Raw genomic sequence first — 18,276 nt, 5'->3', positions numbered from 1 at the left:
AAAAGGAATTTTGCCATATTTTGGACCACCTTTTAGGTATCTGAGACTTCTACATTTTCTACTAAAATCATATATTAATTTGGACTAGTTTGATAATCTGTTGCCTTGCTAATAAGAGAAACAACAGGGCTTTGGCTATCTCCTGGGAGACTGACTTCCCATCAGGAACCTACTGGATTGAAATCTTCATGTTAACAGAATCCCTTGGTGATTCCTTGGGATGATAAATTTTAAACTGCATCTTTGAAATACAACTCAATTACTTCCCCAGGCCACATAATGAATGAAGACTTCATATTTTTTTGAATTTTTGTCTTTCTAAAAAAATGATAGGTAATTTTTTTCCAATTTATGTCAGTCCCTGAGTTTTCAATGAGAGCCACTAATATTATTGTAGTCCCCTCTTTAAATTCATAACAAGAATTCTTTTAATAGTTGTAAAGAGAAAAGATAAATCAAATGGCTGTTAAAACTTATCATTATTGTTAAAACTAAGGGTGAGATTCTAAAACCATTCTGATGAAAATATTGTTCTTTCTATAGAAAAATTTGGCAATATTTTTGAAATGGCATAGTGATAAAAATTTCACCTCAATGTCTGAACATTCAACTGGTCAAAATATCAGAGTAGTTGTTTTTGGAATCATGGGAAAGATTTAATAAGTAACTAAATTTTGTATAACAAAATTATACCTTTCAAATTCATTTAATATCATTCCTATTCTTCAGTGTATTATTACTATTTTGTGTAGTTAAGTGACTTATCTTTTAATTTTTGTTGCTTTATTGAAATGCATATGATACATGGAAAGCATGTTGATTTGATACATTTACATATTATAATATAATTCCCACTACAGCAACAATTAGTACCTTTCTCATATTACATAATTACTATTTCTTTTAGTGGTTAGAATAATTAAGTACTAGTCTCTTAATAAGTTTGAAGATTATAATATAGTATTGCTATCTATAGTCACTATACTCTGTACCACATAGATACTAGGACTTATTTACTACTTACTTCAAATTTGTGTCCTTAAACCACATTTGTTTTAATCTTCTAGTGCCCAACCTCTGCAAACAATATTTTAATCTCTGGTTGAATGAATTGGCTTTTTTAGATTCCATATTTGGAATGACTATAGTACAGTAATTATCATTCTCTGATTTATCTCACTCAGCCTAACGTCCTCAAGATCCATCCTATGTTGTCACAAATGGTAGGGTGGTCTTCCTTTTCATGGTTGAATTATATTAGATTGTGTATATATACTACATTTTTTTTACCCATTTATTCACTGATGAGAACTTAGGTTATTTTCGTATCTTGACAATTGTGAATAAAATTGCAATAAACATGGAAGCATTTATATTTCCTCAAACTCTTATTTTAATTTCATTTGGATATATACCCAGAAGTGGAATTTATGGATCATAAAGTAGATCTATAATCTACATTTTTTAAAGAAACTCCATATTGCTTTTTTCATAGTGGTTGAACCAATTTACATTCACAACTAACAGTGTATAACCAATACTGTACAATGGTTATCTTTTCTCCAATGTTCACCAACCCTTGTTGTCTCTTGTTTTTTTTTTTTGATGATAGCTGTTCTAACAAGTGTGAGATGATTTTCATGTACCATTGGCCATTTGGATGTCTGCTTTGGAAAAGTGCCTATTATCTTTTGTTTAGGTTGTAATGCAAGGTACACTTTCGTACAGATGGTGTTACTCTAATAAGGCATGGAAACAGTCATGATTTTCCCTCCAGAGCTCCAGGGTTTGAGAAAAATGGCCTAATTTTCTATGGGAAAGAAAGCAAACCTGAGAACTTGAGTCTACTCTCTTGCCTCTATCAACAGTAACTGTTCAACACTTAGGCATTTTTCATACTGAATTTCTGCATAGCATTTAGATGGAACACATCACTCCATGGCTGAATAAATAAATGCAGTTCCCTAGTTGGTTTTGTCTTTCTCTTAGCAGGTGGAACACTGTTTTAAGTTGGGAACTTTTTTTTTTTTTAACATAAATGAGTGTTTTCCTTGCGAAGAGCAAAGGTCGTAAACTCAAATACCTCAGGCCCTGGGAGATAAAATAACAAGTGAAGGAGTAATGTATTCTAGAGAGAAGCAACTTGCGATCAATTAAATGAAGAGGGAATTGTCTTGCTAGAGTGAAAATTTGACACACAAACAAAATCTGTCTACAGGCCACATTTGGTGCTTGGTTTGTTATCAGAGATCTCTCCTATAGAGGATACTTGAACTTGTAGGGCAAAATGATGTGTTCTAAAATGAAATCGTTTCTGAAATGCATTTCATCCTGGTGATAAAAAATGCTGTGCTAATTGCTGACCTCTGTGGGCATAAAGCCTTGTATCTTTAATGTCATCAGATCCATTCCAAGCATGTGGCTGGCAGACTGGACTGACCTGGGTGAGCCTGCCTGCTGTGCTGACCTGGTGGGTGCCAGGGAAGTGGGATGGTCACAGGACAGCGTAGGTGACAAAGTCCAGAACTTTAGAGAGTCAAGGATTTGTGCATGAAACAAATATAACTTGTTGAGGAGCCAAGTGAAATAAGTGAATGAGAGGGACTTAGCCTTAGACTAAAGGAAGGTAGCATATGACAGTTAATGCTAAATAATCCTAGTTATAATCAACCAAAAGTGAGAGTTAATAGTCCAGAACAGTAGCAGGGAAAGGGAGAAGTTTGGGTTTAATCACAGGGAGTGGTGCCAACCTGAATTCTTTTTTTTTTTTTTTAAGATTTTATTTATTTATTTGACAGAGAGAGATCACAAGTAGGCAGAGACAGGCAGAGAGAAGGGAGGAAGCAGGCTCCCTGCCAAGCAGAGAGCCCAATGCGGGGCTCAATCCCAGGACACTGGGATCATGACCTGAGCCGAAGGCAGAGGCTTTAACCACTGAGCCACCCAGGTGCCCCCAACCTCAATTCTGACATGCACTTGTTTGTGGATATTATCCCCGTTTAAAGGGAACCAGGATAGGGTTATTGACCAAATCCTCCTTCACTACAATGAACAATTAGAATTCTGTGTTACCATGGTTATGTAGATCATATACATCCTTCACTTCATATTTAAAATAAACTCACAGTTACTAAAAATTGAGACTCATTCTTGCGGTTGAGTTTCCAGTGTTTACATGTCTTAGCATGGGTAAGGTACTTTCATTTATCAACTTCCTGAGTTTTCCTTGCAGCAGTAATAATGATTTTTTTAAGTTAACAATTCTATTGATTGACTTAATTATATTAATTTCTAAGTTTCTCAAAATACTTACACACACCGTATTTCATTTGAACTTACATCATCCCTGAGTGGAGGAATTGGATTCCCCATCGGAAAGAAAGAGTATTGAGAATTGGACCATTTAAATACATTTATTATGTGCCATGGTCGATGTGTGCTTCGTGAGTGCCTTCTTTTTTTTTTTTTTATTTCTTATTTTTTAAAACATATAATGTATTTTTATCCCCAGGGGTACAGGTCTGTGAATCGCCAGGTTTACACACTTCACAGCGCTCACCATAGCACATACCCTCCCCAATGTCCATAACCCCCTCCCCTTCACCCAACCCCACCTCCCCCCAGCAACCCCCAGTTTGTTTTGTGCGATTAAGAGTCACTTATGGTTTGTCTCCCTCCCAATCCCATCTTGTTTCATTTACCTTCTGATGTTTTCCACACTGCACTTATCTTCTTTCTGGATCCTCATTAAGTTGGATACTTGTTTTCACCTGCCTCCATGTATCCGAGGGCTTCATTTTAATCTGTTTTATTACATATCTATATTAGTGTTTCCCCATGGGTTTAAAAGGAACATTGCTTTACCCTGCAATCTTATTCATTTTCACCTTCTTTTGTAAGTTATATATGTTGTTCGTTTTTTTCTGTATTCTTTACATATATATTTAGAACTTACTTTCTAAAGGATTAAAATCTCATGCCTCAAAGTTGAAACTTCTATCCAGACGTGCTCAAGATGAAAATAGAGATGGTCACATAGTGTATTGTATAGACATGTTCATGTAGAGGAAAGGTTTTGAAAATAGCAAGAAAATAATTAACTACAGAATAGAAAAGTCCATACCTTGAATATCTTACCATCAGAGATGGTGTTAAGACACTGAATCTGTAGAGATCTTAATGTCAGCCTCTATGCCAAACAATTACATAAATTGTGAGGGAAGCAGACCTGTTCGGGGGCCTCCCTGTCCTAGCAAGACACCATGAATACCATGATCACACTAAGACAAGTGGCATGAAATGTCAGCTTCCTGAGTCATAGGCACAAAATAACTACATTTACAGGAGATGCTTCTTGGGAATTGTATATGGGGAGGGCTTAAAAAAGGAAATGAAATAGGGGTTTGTATAATGAGTTTGAAGTTTTAAAATGATTAGACCTAGGTACTGAGAAACCAACATCTTCATCAATAAAAACTTTGAGAAGAAAAAGGAAGAAAAAAATCAAGTGTGCTAACAATATGAATATTGATATCCATATATATATAATTTTTTTATTTATTTCTGTACACAATGGGTAGGTTGTGTAACTTTGTATATAATTTCATGTATTTTAGTCATTTTCTGGATTTGGAGTAGGAGATGATCTTAAATGATTTTTTTATTGAAATATATTTGACATAACATTTTGTAAGTTTAAGGTATAAACATATCAACTGATATATTTATACATTGTAATGTGACAACCATTGTAAAATTAGTTAGCACCTCTACATATTGCATAATCATTTTTTGTTGTGAGAATAAAGGCTCTAATCTCTTAGCTAGTGATTATAACACAAAATTGTTGTCTATATTTACTATACTGTGCAATAGATCTCTAGGACTTATCTACATATTGCAAATTTATACCCTTAAACAATATCTCTCCTATTTCCTCCATGCACCAACAACTGGTAACCACCTTTTCACTCTGTTTTTATGTGTTTGGCTTTTTAAGATTCCACTAAATTCAAGAACACAGAAAGAGGAGACACTTTGTGCAAAATAGGACGTTCTTCAGTTTTTGGAAAACTCTTATAAGCATGCATCTCTTTCAACATATTATTTGCTAAAAAAAAAAAACCGAAAAAAAAAACATATTATTTGCTGTATTTCTAATTCACTAGGCCTTGCAGTGCTTGTCTGGCAATGTATTGATGAATTTCCAGAATTTCTCCTCTTCCTCTAAGTGAAGTATCAGATGTCAAAAAAGCCTTCCTTTTTCTTTTTTTCTTAAAGAGTATTATAAAAAATTACATAATTTAAGCTAAATATTCACTTAAAAGTATAAAAATCTAGCTAAATTGATTGGCTGAAATGAGTTTAGCAAAAAATCAAAATCACTTAAGGAATTGACATAACTGACTAAATATGCATATAAAAGTTGTAAAATCAGTGTGGACATTTTAAGCCATATAAATTATCAAAACATCAATAGGAGATTGGAGTTATTTCACTTTTTACAAAAAATGATTTTGGAAGTTCCCTCAGAGATTTCAAAAATCCTTGATAACTTTGCAAACAAGGAGAGCAAGCATGACTGGCCAACACTGATACAATATTTTTGGGAAAATAATTTTAAAATGCTAAAAAAAATACATAAAAATAAAGTCTCTGGGCCTATAACAATGATGTTGAAAGGAACACTCTTTCTAAAGTGTGGAAGTGAATGTTGAAAGTGAGAGGAGCCACACTGGGAAAAGTAAGTTCTCACTTAGGTGTGGCCTGGTCTAAGACTGGTTTCTCTTGTCCTCTGTGTTGTACATGTTAGATTATCACAGGGCTGCCCCCTTCAACACTGCATTCCACAGTCTCAATGTGGCTAGTCTCAAGGTGGATATCATGTGAGGTAAAGAATAAAATGTGAGTGGGCTTGATGTATTCAACTCCCATTTTCTGCTTTGGCACAAATTTGGACAAAGAAACCAAAGGTGATTTTTCTCAGACTGCATATGATGAAGACAACACGGAAATAAGATGGAAAGAGTGAGTTTCAGATGCTTTGAAATCATCTCTTTATTGTTAAGCTTGGACCTTATAGAAGAGGAAAAACAAGCTGCTATCCTGTTTAAGCCATTATCACGTTGGTTATTTTTTAAGTAACCAACCAGTATGCTAACCAATATAGAAAGGTGAAAGAAAGAGTAGTCCAAGATGGTGGATGAGTCTTAACCATGAAGAGTCTTAACTAGGGAGAAAATTATTGGTTATCAGACTTTAACAAATAGTATGATAATGATATATATCTTTTAGAATGACAGGTTTCATTACCAGAAGATTTTCAAAACTGGAGTAGCAATACTTCTATCAGATGAAACAGACTTTAAAACAAAGACTGTAATAAAAGACAAAGAATTGCATTGCATAATGATAAAATGACCAATCCAAGGAAAGGATATATTTGTAAATATTTATGCACCCAACATAAGAGCACCTAAATACCTAAAGTAAATATTAACAGATATAAAGGGAGAAATTGAAAGTATTACAACAGTAGGGGACATTAACATCCCACTTAGATCAATGGATATATCATCCAGACAGAAAATCAGGAGGCAGATCAGCCTTATATGACAATTAGGACAGATGGACTTAAAAGATATCTGCAGAATACTTTATCTAAAACTGTATAATAAACATTGTTTTCAAGTACACATGGAACATTTTTCAGGATAGATCACATGTTAGGCCATGAAACAAGTCTCAATTGATTGAACAATATTAAAATAACATAAAACATCTTTTTATATTACTATAGTATGAAACCAGAGATCAATACAAGAGGAAAATTGGAAAATATACATGCAAATGGAGACAAACTACATGCCCCTATGTAACCAGTTGATCAAGGAAGAAACCCAAAAGGGAATTAAAAAGATACCTTGATATAAATGATAATGGAAAAACAAACTTCCAAATTCAATGAAATGCAGCAAAAGCAGTTTTAAGAGGAAAGTTCATAGTGATACAGACCTATCTTAAGAAACAAGGAAAATCCCAAATAAACAATATAATTTTACACCTAAAGGAAGTGAAAAAAGGAAAAACAAAGCCTGACATTAGAAAGCAGGAAGTAAGAAGGATCAGAGTGGAAATAAATAAAACAGAGACCACAAAACAATAGAAAAGATCAATGAAAATTGAACTTGTTTCTTGGAAAAGATAAACAAAATTAATAAACCTCTAGCCAGACTCATAAAGAAAAAAAATAATGAAGAACTAAATAAATAAAATAGAAAATGAAAGTGAAATTATAACTGACCACCACAGAAATACAAAAGATTGTAAGGACTACTACGATTAAATGCCAACAAATTGGGAATCCAAGAAGAAATGTTTCAGTTTCCACAAATATACAAATTTCTAAGACTGAATCACAAAGAAATAGAAAATCTGAATAGATCAAGTAGTAAAATTGAATCAGTAATTTAAAAACTCCCCAAAAAGGAAAGTCAAGGACCAGACAACTTCACAGGTGAATTCTAGAAAACATTTTAGCAAGAGTTATTATCTATTCTTTTCAAATTATTCCAAAAAAATTTGAGGAGGAAAGAATACTTCCAAACTCAATTTAAGAGGCAACATTACCTTGGTACCAGAACCAGAAAAAGATATCACAAGGAAAGAATATTCAGGACAATATTCCTGATGAACATAGATGCAAAAATTCTCAACAAGAAGTTAGCAAACCAAATTCAATAATACATTAAAAAGATCATATACCACAATCAAATGGTAATTATTGCAGGGATGCAAGGATGGTTCAACATCCACAAAGCACTTAGTGTGATATAATTCATTAACAAGGTGAAAGATAGAAATAATGCAGTCACCTCAATAGATGCAGAAAGAGCGTTTGACAAAATTTAACATCAATTTATGATAAAAAAAACTACATAATAATGGCCATGCATGATAAGCCCATAGCTAACTTCATCATCAGTGGTGAAAAGCTAAAAGCATTTCCTTTGAGATCAGGAACAATACAAAGATGCCACTTCTCATCACTTTTATTTAACACAATAGTGGAAGTTCTAGCCATAGCAATTACTGAAAATAATTACATTATTGTATGTTATAAGGACATACAAACTGGAAATGAAGAAGGCAAACTCATTATTTGCACAGGGCATGATACTATATATAGAACATCCTAAAGATTCCATATACAGAAATGAATTATATCTTTGTACACTAACAATAATTTATCAGAAAGAGAAATTAAGAAAACACCCCTACTTAACAATTGCATCAAAAAGAATAAAATAAGAATAAAAAAATAGGAATAAATTTAACCAAGGAAGTGGAAGACCTATACTCTGAAAACTATAAGACACTGTTGAGAGGGGCACCTGGGTGGCTCAGTGGGTTAAAGCCTCTGCTTTCGGCTCAGGTCATGATCCCAGGGTCCTGGGATCGAGCCCCACGTCGGGCTCTCTGCTCCGTGGAGGGCCTGCTTCCTCCTCTCTCTCTCTGCCTGCCTCTCTGCCTAGTTGTGATTTCTCTCTGTCTAATAAATAAAAAAAAAAAAAAAAAAAAACACTGTTGAGAGAAACTGAAGATGATGAATGCAAAGACATCATGCTCATGGTTTGGAAGAGTTAATATTATTAAAATGTCCAAAGCAATCTACATATATAGTGCAATACCCATCAAAATGCCAATGGTATTTTTCAAAGAACTAGAACAAAGAATCCTAAAGCTTGAACAGAACCATAAATCCTAAAGTTTGATAGAATCACAAATAACCCTAAATAGATAAAATCATCTTGAGAGAGAAGAACAAATCTGGAGGTATCATGCTCCCAGATTTCAAACTACACTAAAAAGCTATAGTAATCAAAACAGTATGGAACTGGCTTGAAACAGATACATAGAAAAATATAACAGAATAGAGAGCTAAGAAAGAAACCTAGAATTATATGGTCAGTTTATGATAAAGGAGGCAAGAATATACATGGAGAAAGTATATGGTGAAATAAATGCATAAAGAAATGTATGAAGAAATAAATGGTGCTAGGATAACTGAATAGCTTCATGCAGAATGAAATTAGACTACTGTTTTATATCATATACAAAAATAAATTCAAAATGAATCTAAGATTTGAATGTAGATCATGAAGCCATAAGCCTGCTGGAAGAAAGCATAGGCAGTAAGCTCTTTGAGATCAGTCTTACTAATATTTTTCTTACCAGTATCTCTTCAACCAAGGGAAAAAAAAGCTAAAATAAGCAAATGAGATTTCATCAAATAAAAAAATTTTTTATACAGTGAAGGGAACCAACAAAACAAATGGCAAGTTACCGAATAGGAGAAGATATTTGCAAATCATACATCTGATAAGGGGTTAATATTCAGAATATATAAATATTTTACACAACTTAATATCAAAAAAGAAAACAATCCAATTAAAAATGGACAGAGGACCTGAATAAATATTTCCACAGAAGACATGCAGATGGGCAATGGGCACATGAATAGACAGTCAATATCACTAATCATCAGGGAACTGCAAAATAAAAGCAGAATGAGATTGACTATTATCAAAAAGGTAAAAAAAAAAAAATAACAAGTGTGGTCAAGGATGTGGAGAAAAGGGAACCCTCCTACTTTGTAGGTGGGAATATAAATTAGTGCAGCCACTATGAAAACAGTATACAGGTTACTCCAAAAATTAAAAATAGAACTATCAAACAAATCTACAATAAATTTCACTTCTGGGTATTTATCCAAAGAAATCAAAAGCACCAATGAATAAAAAGATACATGCACCTCTATGCCTACTGCAGCATTATTTATAATAGCTAAGACATGGAAGCAACCCACCTAAGTGTACACTGATAGATAAACAGATAAAAAGATGAGATATATACATGTGATATACATATACATACACACACAATAAAAAGATGAGATAGATACATGTGATATACATATACATGCATACACACATTTGTGTGTGATACTCATGTATATCTATGTACATAGTAGAATACTACTCAGCCATAAAAAAGAATAAAACCTTGCCATTTACAACATAGATATATCTAAGCATATCATGCTAAGTGATATCAATCAGACAAAGACAAATATACGATTTTACTTGCATGTGGAATCTAAAAGACAAAACAGAACCAGATTCATAAATACGGAAAACTGCTGGATACCAGAGGAGACAGGGTTGGTGTGCAAAATCGGTGAAGGGGATTAAAAGGTACAAGCTTTCAAGTATTAAATAAGTAAGTCACGAACATATGATACACAGCATAGTAAAGAGTCAATATTACTATAATAGCTTTGTAGGGTGACAGATGGTAACTAGACTTATTGTGAGGATCATTTCATAGGTATAAAAATATCAAATCCTATTAGTTTCAGGTGATGTACACCTGAAACTAATAGGATATTTTATGCAAATTATACTTCAACTAAAAAAAGATGAAAGATGCATAAACAGTTGCCTCAAAGCACACTATCTTTTTTTTTTTAAAAAAGATTTTATTTATTTATTTGACAGACAGAGATCACAGGTAGGCAGAGAGGCAGCCAGAGAGAGAGGAAGGGAAGCAGGCTCCCTGCTGAGCAGAGGACTCGATGCGGGGCTCGATGCCAGGACCCTGAGATCATGATCTGAGCGGAAGGCAGAGGTTTAACCCACTGAGCCACCCAGGTGCCCCAAGGTACACGATCTTAAATGAACTAAATGTTCCACTAAAAATGAAACCTGAGTGACTGACTGCAACTGTCATTTTCAGTTCTATTGTTTTAACCAATTTTGAGGGGAACCAATTAATCAATTTGCAAACGGACACCAGCTGAAGATGTGGAATCATCTGGAGAGGGTATATGCTGGGTTTGAATTTGGGATACACAAAAAATGGAAGATAAATTTTGCATATTTCATAATTTTGCCTAGGGCAAATTCTATAAATAGATAACATTTTTCCCTTCAGTAAACTGAACTGTCATAGTAAGCAGAGTATTATAAAGACTTTTTTTTCACACTCACTAAGTAAAGCATTCTGGAAATTATCTAAGTAATTTACATCCAAAATATTTTTGTACCAATGCTTTCTATTCTATCATATGTAACTACCAACTTGATTCTCCATTTCAACATTTTTCTAAGGGTGTGCTGTTGTAGAAGTACATTCCTTTTGTTTTATCAGCCCCATGTCAAATGAAACATTTTGAAGTTTTATATGCAGCATGCATAAATTTGGCTGTATTTGTCTAATTTTCTTTCCCTGTTTGGGTTATAAAGATGAGCTTAAACTGACAGGAATTGGTGCTATTCTCAGCACAGTTGAAGACAGTAATTTGTGTTAATTTTTGAGTACTAGAACCATAAGAGACAAGACCTCTGGGCAGAAGCCAAGTCCATTGATCCATGCCATTTAGGTAGTATATTCTGTAAGTGCTCAAGAAAAACTCATCTTCCCCTTCTCTTTTCTTGGGCAGGGACCATGCTTTCATCACTTGTTGTGATGACACTTACGTAATACTAGTAGAAATTGGTTTCCTTAGGTTAGGACTTTTCCATGCAGTGTGGCTTATCACTGAGCTGATCATGGGGATTCTAAATGGATCATGAATAAGGTAGGTCACATTTAAATATTGTGATACTGTAATTTTATCATTTTTAATTTTATCATTATTCACCCAAGCTATTAATGCATTGTTATTCTCATCATAATTTAAGTGATGAGATTTTCTACTAACCATATTTTAAGAAACTAATTTCCATAAAGTTTATGTTTTTTTTTCCCTATTGAAACTGTACTGGATACTAAAATCAATAAACTGTTTTTTTTTTTTATCCCTGGTTATGAAGATGAGAGCATTTGGAAATTATACATTTGTTTTTGCATTATATCTTAATACAAATCAATTCATTTAAAGCAATTATACAAAGAAAGCCTTAAAAATCTCAGATGTGAATAGGAAAAAGTAATATTGAGATGATGAATGTGTCTCTAGGAAAAATTTTTTTGTTGTTTTCTGAGGAAAAGATTAAGTTTGAAATTTCCAATTAAGATGTCATTATTTTGTTAATGGACCACTGAAAAATGAAATTCTTTTCTCATAGTTTTTTTATAGTATAACAGAAATATCTGATATATAATATATCTTGAAAACCATGATATTGAACCTGCTTGTACTTATTAATTGTGCTTAATGGACTTTCAGAGATACTTAGAGACATGTTTTATTAGTCAGTTATTGTCACAATAACTCTGGATAGTAAAATCATAAATCTCACTGGCCCTCACTATTGTGTCAGTCAAGATCCTCCAGACAACAGAACCAGTTTGATACCTATATATCTGGAAACATACACTGAGATTAATTTCAAGGAATTGGCTTACACTATTATGGGAGCTGACAAGTCTGAAATCCAAAGGACAGACTAAAAGCCTGGATGGAACTAGAGCGTATCATGCTTAGTGAAATAAATCAATCGGAGAAAGACAACTATCATATGATCTCCCTGATATGAGGACATGGAGAAGCAACATGGGGGGGTAGGGGGATAGGAGAAGAATAAATGAAACAAGATGGGATTGGGAGGGAGACAAACCATAAATGACTCTTAATCTCACAAAACAAACTGGGGGTTGCTGGGGGGAGGTGGGATTGGGAGAGGGGGAGCGGGCTATGGACATTGGGGAGGGGAGGCGAACCATAAGAGACTATGGACTCTGAAAAACAACCTGAGGGTTTTGAAGGGTCAGGGGTGGGAGGTTGGGGGAACAGGTGGTGGGTGATGGGGAGGGCACGTTTTGCATGGAGCACTGGGTGTTGTGCAAAAAGAATGAATACTGTTACGCTGAAAAAAAAATAAATAAATAAAAAGGGAAAAAAAAATAAAAAAAAAAAAAAAAAAAAAGCCTGGAAATGATGTAGGAATTGGTCCTGCAGTCTTGAAGCTGGTGTTCTTTATCTGAGAAATGTCCGAGATTGCCTTCAAGGCCTTTCAATTATTTGCATGAGTTTCACCTATATTATCTAGAAAAATCTCATTTACTTAAAGTCAACTGATTATAGATATTTGCCATATCTGCAAAATACCCCCACAGCAACTCCAACGTTAGTGTTAGATTACATAACTGAGGACCAGGTTAAATAACTGGTCTGGCCAAGTTGGCACACAAAAACAGTCCACTCCTTGTCACCTTGACACCCAAACACATCTTCTTAACCTACTTAACCTCCAAATAGAAACCACAAAGTCATACTTCAAACAAACAAAAAAAAAATGCAACTATTCTTCATAAAATTTAAAATACACTAATCATTTCCTTTCAAGGTAATAGAGTCCTTAAGTGATATCACTCTTCTCCTTAGTGTGCTGTAACTTAAATACTGTGATATAAAAGTTTATATTATTAATAAATTATATGTTACATAAAAAGGGGTTAAGAGAGGGAAGAAAAAAAACATTTGATATACACATGTACTCATACATATATATACACATTTATATGCATATATTATATATATAATTTAAATATATAGATTAATGTGTAATGTATAGTATACACTATCCATGATATACAAACACAAACATATTCATAACAAAATGAAGAAGAAATGCATAACTGGAGTCTCATTTCTGTAACGGAACAACATGGTTGTAGACCTTATTTATAGCTATTTTCTTCCACTATCCATTGCGTATTCCATTGTGTCAGCAAGTACCTCAGCTGGTCATGGTTCATCATCTCATAGGGTAATCCAAACTTTCTTTCACAAAGGGTCTGATCCACGAGTAGTTGCATTTTAATTGTTGTTTTTGTTTTTTGTTTTGTTTTCATTTTTTTATGGTTTTCCATTGACTTCAATCACATGGTGTAGTAATACTAAGAGAAGCCCTAAGGTACCTCCTGTATTCCACACATATGTCTTATTACTTTGTTGTAGAGCAGCAATCCAATTTCCCTTTGAGATCAGGATCAGTCACCCTAGCTGGTAAAGTAACTCCTTCTTTGATATTGATTCAGTCATGAGGATCCTAAAGTAGCTAGGCAGCTGTCTCAGTTTCCAGTTCAATGGAATCATAGTGTCTCCTGCTGGAAGTATTTCTCTCTTTGGAACAAAGATCTCTAGACCAGCAGAACCTAAGTTTACAGGAATACGAAGTAAACATTTTGCTAGTGGGTAATAGTGGGTAGTGCCACTTTCATTTCCTCTTTTGATTCTTGGATCCATCGATCCTTGCAATGGGAGAAAGAGCACCAAAAATATGATGCCATTTCAGAGCATATACAGCCTTCTGGAGAACCTTATCCCAATCCTGCAAGATATTACTAACTGACACTGTAATTAAGTCTTCTTAAGGCTGTTAACACTTTTCTGTCAAGCCACCTGTTTCTGATGATGAGGTGCATGGTAAGACCAGTAAATTCCATGACCATGGGCCTATCCTCACTTCATTAACTGTTAAGTGAGTTTCTTGATCAAAACTAGTGCTGTAACCATGGCAATGGTTAAGGGATTCTATAAATTTGTGGATGGTAATTTTGGTAAAAGGATTGCATATAGGAAAGGCAAGTCTATTCAAAATATTTACTCCAGGAAGAACAAAACAGTACCCATTCTAATATTGAAGTAGTCCATTTTAGCCAAATTGTCAGCAGGTAGCTGGCTAAACATCACAGGAAATGTTGCTACATTAGATTCAGCATTGATCTCTGTTGTTGGATGATTAGATATTGAGCAGTGACTAGCCAGTTTGATCTTGGGGAGTGGAAGTCCATGTTGCTGACACATGAATGTACTCCATCCTTGCCACAAATGTCACTTCGTTCATCTGTCCATTCACCACTGTCCATTAATCACCCAAACTTATGATAACCCACTGTCATTCTCAAGACTATCTGTTTTTCTGCACTAGCCAAATAGGTGGGTTGAATGGGAATGTAATGAGAACCATTACACCTCTGTATTCTTGAAGTTCTTGATGGTGGCACTAATATCCATAATCCCTGCAGAAATTCAGTACTGTTTTACTATTTGTCCTGGTAGAGACCATTCTAGGGGCTTCTACTTCTAGGGCTTCTAGGCCTTTTCTCTCATAATAGCCCTCACTCCACGGAATAAGAAACAATGTGGAAATTCTACCAGTTGCTGGGTATGTCTACTTCAATTACATATTCTGGAGCTCTGGAAATAATCATAGGATGGGTTCAAGAGTCCCCTGAACTCACTGTGAGATGGGTCTGAGTTAAAGTTTCGCTTATCATCTAAACTTCAGAAGCCCCAGTGCTAACTGAGGGACCAGTGTGATGTTTTGAATCTCCTAGAATTAATGCCATGTCAGTTAAGGACTAGTATCCAGTAGTCCCTGAAAAGTCTGATTATTTTCTTTTCCTCAATGGACAGTTACCCTGGTGGAAGGCCATCGGTTTTGTTTTGTTTTGTTTTGTTTTTCCTTTTAGGAAAGCTGGAGAGACATAAACAGGGTCCTTTTCCAAGGGAACCCACCCTTTCCCATCCATGGGGTTCTGGACCTATAAACTGGTTCAGGTTTGGGAATTGATTGAAGGCCCATGACTGTTTTGGTGATTCAGGATAGACTATTCCCTGGACCTACAATTCTGCTTTTTTTTAGATCAGGTTAAGAAGTAAACAGACTTCCCATCTATTTCAGTTTTGGGAACACATAATCAACTTGCCAGTGTCATAGTGTCAGATCCACGAGAGACCAAGTGATACTCAGACAAGTGGGAGAACTCAGATTTATTTTATGCCGGCAGACCCAGATGAGCTCCCACTTGAAGTTCTGGGCCCCAAGCAATGCGGTTATGGGCTTTTATAGAGGACTACAGGAAGTCAGGTTCCAAAGGCTATGCTGACTGCTGGTAGGTGGGCTTAACCTGGGGGAGTGGGGACTGCTTCAGGTGGGAATAATAGTGCAGGGAGCCTGTGGTGGGAAGCCTGTTTACAGAAGCAGAAGCGGCTGGTTATCTCTTGCTCCCAGTAGGGCTCTGGTTATCTCTAGCTTATTGTTAGTAACTTTCCATCTTCTGGGGCCTCCTGGCCTGGGCCTGCTCTGGGTAATTTTCCTCTTCAATAGGTTTCTTAGAGTCAGACTATTCTGATTATTGCTTTGAAGACTCTGATGTCCATTATGGTAACCATACCCACTTTATCTTTGGTGATTAAGTGCTGCCACTCAGCCCTGCCACTCCAAGATCCAATTACTCCCTGCATTTAAGGATCCCAGTTCAGTGGCAGCACTTCTCACTGTAACTTCTAACTCACAGAAGTGATCACAGAGTATTTGATTCCTAGAACAAATCCTGGCCTCACAGTCATGGTAAAAGTTGTAACTGAGTAAGTTTCACATGATAAACTCACTCTGACACCCCAACCTCCCTAAGCCTTTGGATCTCATCCTCTGCATAAACCAAGGCAGATCTGGCATTTCTGACTTTCCTGTTGTGGGCCATGTTTTGGTCCATGTTTTAGCCAATGAGCCAAACAAACTGATAGATACCTTCTAACCCCACTAGGTAAAACATTAAATCCAGAATCTCTGCTTCATGGGACCATGTCAGTAAATTTGACTTAATTCAACTTTATGTTCTTTCCACCATTATCCCATATTCTTTTTTTTTTTTTAAATCCCACATCCTTAGTATCTATTGCCACACATATTCCTCAGAATTCTGCCTGTATAGGGGCGCCTGGGTGGCTCAGTGGGTTAAGCCGCTGCCTTCGGCTCAGGTCATGATCTCGGGGTCCTGGGATCGAGTCCCACATCGGGCTCTCTGCTCAGCAGGGAGCCTGCTTCCCTCTCTCTCTCTCTCTCTGCCTGCCTCTCTGTCTACTTGTGATCTCTCTCTGTCAAATAAATAAAAAATAAAAAAAAATCTTTAAATAAAAAAAAAAAAGAATTCTGCCTGTATAAATTGGGGAAAATATGGAATTCTTTTCACTGTAGCATACCTCTTCATGGGTCACACTTCAATTAAGAGTATTCAGTGCTGATATTTTATATATTTCTATAGCTATATTAGTATTTTCTTTCATGGTTGAGGTAGAGTCACTAGTGTCTTTAATCAGATTAGAGAACAAATTCTGGAAATCCCACAACCAATTCAGAAAACTCCTTCTTAAGGTTCTATTCCTCTAAAATCACTCTTGGTTCCAAAATCTGTATCAGTCAGGATTCTCCAAAGAAACAATCACTTTGCATGTATGCACATAAACATATACACATATACATAAACATAAATATTTATGTATGCATATGGAAACACACACATATGTATGGAGAGAGACAGAGACAGAGAGGGAGACTTTAAGGCATTGGATATAATTGTGGTAGCAAAGCCATCTTACTGATTGGATGAGGGTAATGCACATTATTGAGAATAATCTCCAATACTTAATGTAAGTCAACTGTAGGTGTTATCCACATTTACAAAGGTTTTTCAAACCCAAACCTAGATCAGAGTTTGACTGAGTAACTAGGGACTAGAGCATAGTCAATCTGACACATAAAATTAACCTTAAAAAGGGGCGCCTGGGTGGCTCAGTGGGTTAAAGCCTCTGCCTTCGGCTCAGGTCATGATCCCAGGGTTCTGTGATTGAGCCCCACATTGGGCTCTCTGCTCAGCAGGAAGCCTGCTTCCTCCTCTCTCTCTCTGCCTGCCTCTCTGCCTACTTGTGATCTCTGTCTGGTAAATAAATAAATAATTTTAAAAAATTAACCTTAAAAATACTAAGCCTTTATTTTATTCTAGAATCTGGAGATTGGCTGTAAGTCAGTCTATTTAGCCAGGGATGTGAGGGTGACTCTGCTTTACCCTATGTTCTTTGGGTCATTTAAAAAAGTTTTATTTTAGGTATGTCATTTTTTGCTCAGGCAAGTGTATGGCAGCTTCTCAAGATGCAAGAAGTGCAAGAGAGCAGTGGGAACATGCAAGGCCATTTAAGAAATCAACACATGGACACTTCAAAATTGGCAGGAGCAAGTCACGTGGTCAAGTCTAAAGACTCCCTCCATGATAAATTTATGGCATGGAAGTGGGTGCCAAGAGAGATAGAGAATCTGGATCACTCATTCAATTTTCCACAGATGTTTACATATTTTAGCTTATGGTTAATTACAGCCTTGACGTCTTTCATTGCATCTGTAGAGAATCAAAAGTTATCAATATAACCTTCACTCAAATGGTAGTGCTCATCTAAAAGATATTCCTTTGCTGTGGTGTTTTATTTTT

General features: G+C 35.4%; 1 protein-coding gene across 1 annotated transcript in view; it reads left to right on the top strand.

The window, feature by feature from the left end:
* The window catches only part of SNTG1 (syntrophin gamma 1), a 1,017,962-nt gene that overhangs the window by 567,172 nt on the left and 432,514 nt on the right, over positions 1-18,276 (top strand). The window lies entirely within an intron of this gene.

This window comes from Meles meles, chromosome 1 (genome assembly GCF_922984935.1).
Source record: "Meles meles chromosome 1, mMelMel3.1 paternal haplotype, whole genome shotgun sequence".
Classification (NCBI taxonomy): Eukaryota; Metazoa; Chordata; class Mammalia; order Carnivora; family Mustelidae; genus Meles; species Meles meles.
This window is presented reverse-complemented; position numbering and strand designations above follow the sequence as displayed.